The following is a 2,727-nucleotide window of genomic DNA, read 5'->3' as shown; positions in this document are numbered from 1 at the left end:
ACAAGAAATAGGTGATCCGGTTCAAGAATATGTGGATAAAAGAAGGTGTTGGTCTGAACAACACTAAACCGGAGGCAATACCTATAAACCGGTCTTCTACGATGCGGCATTATATGGATTCTGGCGGTTCAACAAGGGGACTAATGCTAGGTATGCAGAAACAAGTTTCACAAGATCGTATTACAGCCGCGGATCTACAGCAAGCTCACAAAAACAGAAAATATTCCGAAGAGTAAGGCAGAACGGAAGTGAACCATTGAGCGGGTATGTGCGTGAGATCTATGGACTTAGATGAGAAATTACAGGCGGGTGCTTAAAGATTACTACTAAACACAGCAGGGGTTCACAGATTCATTCAAGAGTCAGAATACAAGTATGAGCAAGCGACGAACACAGCGCGAACATGAAACCCTAAGAACAGATCTAGGTCAAGAAGAGAAGAAAGCTTACTGGAAACGGAGAAGATGCGGAAGGATACCGCAGTGCTCTGGTGCGTTCAGGTTGATGCAGCGGCCCAAGACGAAGCAGAGGTCGACGGCGGCGGCGGAGCTCCAAGGCTGGCGATGCGAGGAAGACGAAGAAGAAGAGACGAAGGGAAAGGAAAGGAAATGACCCTTCGGTCTTATTTATAAGGCAATAGAGTTAGGTCAAGCGCGCGTATCCAGGAGCTATTATTAAAGGAGGGCGTTATAAATGATAAATTTCATGATGACGTCATGCCGGTTTACAGCAACTAGAAATGATGACGACATGGCGGTTTACCAATTACCAGAAGATGTCCAAGACACAAGATTTTGGGAAGGATTAACATGAACCGGTTCAAATCAATCTGGGGCCTAATGTTGGGGATATTACCACTAGGCGTAAACCGGCTTACTTGGGCCGGGTTAGCTTCATTAGTGGTATAAACAGATGAAGGCCCAAGGCCTATAGTTGATTTAGAACCTGTAGCCGTAAATCGGCGTAGTGTATAACTTGTATTGTAAGTTAGGAATAGAGAGGAACCAACCGGGATACGAGTATGAACCGGTTGGGACTCTGAGGACCGACGGGCGTCACCTGTGTTTATAAGGGGACGACCCGGCGGCGGTTCAGGACAGACAACCACAACTCGAGCCTAGGCGAAGCTTGTTTGCTCCCTAGCCATCGAGACCACATCAATTCCATCACAACTAGACGTAGGCTTTTACCTTCATCGAAGGGGCCAAACTAGTATAAACCCTCATGTCTTTGTGTCCGCTTTAACCCCTTCAAGTAAACCCGCAGCAATGGCTCCACGACTAAGTCCTTTCACTAGGACATCTGCCGTGACAAATCCACGACACAATACATGAGCGTGAGCCATGGATATAGTACTATGGGTGGAATAGAATATGATGATGGGGATTGTGTGGAGAAGACAAAAAAGGAGAAAGTCTCACATTGACGGGGATAATCAACGGGCTATGGAGATGCCCATTAATGGATGTCAACATGAGGAGTAGGGATTGCCATGCAACAGATGCACTAGAGCTATGAATGCTCAACAAAAGAAAACTAGTGGGTGTGCATCCAACTTGCTTGCTCATGAAGACCTAGGGCATTTGAGGAAGCCCATCGTAGGAATATACAAGCCCAAGTTCTATAATGAAAAATTCCCACTAGTATAAAAAGACAACTTATGAGACTCACTACATGAAGAACAAGGTGCTACTTTGAAGCACAATATATGAGACTCACTACATGAAGAACAAGGTGCTACTTTGAAGCACAAGTGTGGAAAAGAGATAGTAGCATTGCCCCTTTTTTTGGCCTTTCTTTTTTTTGGCCTTTCTCCTTTTTTTTGTTTGGGCAATGCTCTAATAATGATGATCATCACACTTCTATTGATTACAACATAAGGATTACAACTCGAAACTTTGAACAAGATATGACTCTATATGAATGCCTCCGGCGGTGTACCGGGATGGTGTAATGAATCAAGAGTGACATGTATGAAAAATAATGCATGGTGGCTTTGCCACAAATACAATGTCAACTACATGATCATGCAATGGCAATATGACAAAAGTAATGTATGTCATGATGATGATGGAAGTTGCATGGCAATATATCTCGGAATGGCTATGGAAATGGCATGATGGGTAGGTATGGTGGCTGTTTTGAGGAAGATATAAGGAGGTTTATGTGTGATAGAGCGTATCGTATCATGGGGTTTGGATGCACCGGCGAAGTTTGCACCAACTCTCAAGGTGAGAAAGGGCAATGCACGGTACCAAAGAGGCTAGCAAAGGCAGAAAGGTGAGAGTGCGTATAATCCATGGACTCAACATTAGTCAAAAGAACTCATATACTTATTGCAAAAATTTAGAAGTCATCAAAAATCAAGTACTACGCACATGCTCCTAGGGGGACAGATTGGTAGGAAAATACCATCGCTCGTCCCCGACCACCACTCATAAGGATGCACAAGCCAGGTACACTTCATGTTTCAAATTTCTTACACAACTTTAACCATACGTGCATGCTACGGGACTTGCAAACTTCAACACAAGCATTTCTCAAATTCACAATTACTCAACTAGTATGACTTTGATATTATCACCTACATATCTCAATACAATTATCAAGCATCAAACTTATCTTAGTATTCAATTCACTCAAAAGAAAGTTGCACATATCTTGAACACCAAATATATTAACATTAAGAAAATTACCATGCTACTAACAACTCTCAACATAATCTAA

The sequence above is a fragment of the Triticum dicoccoides genome, chromosome 5B, assembly GCF_002162155.2.
Source record: "Triticum dicoccoides isolate Atlit2015 ecotype Zavitan chromosome 5B, WEW_v2.0, whole genome shotgun sequence".
NCBI lineage: Eukaryota > Viridiplantae > Streptophyta > Magnoliopsida > Poales > Poaceae > Triticum > Triticum dicoccoides.
This window is presented reverse-complemented; position numbering follows the sequence as displayed.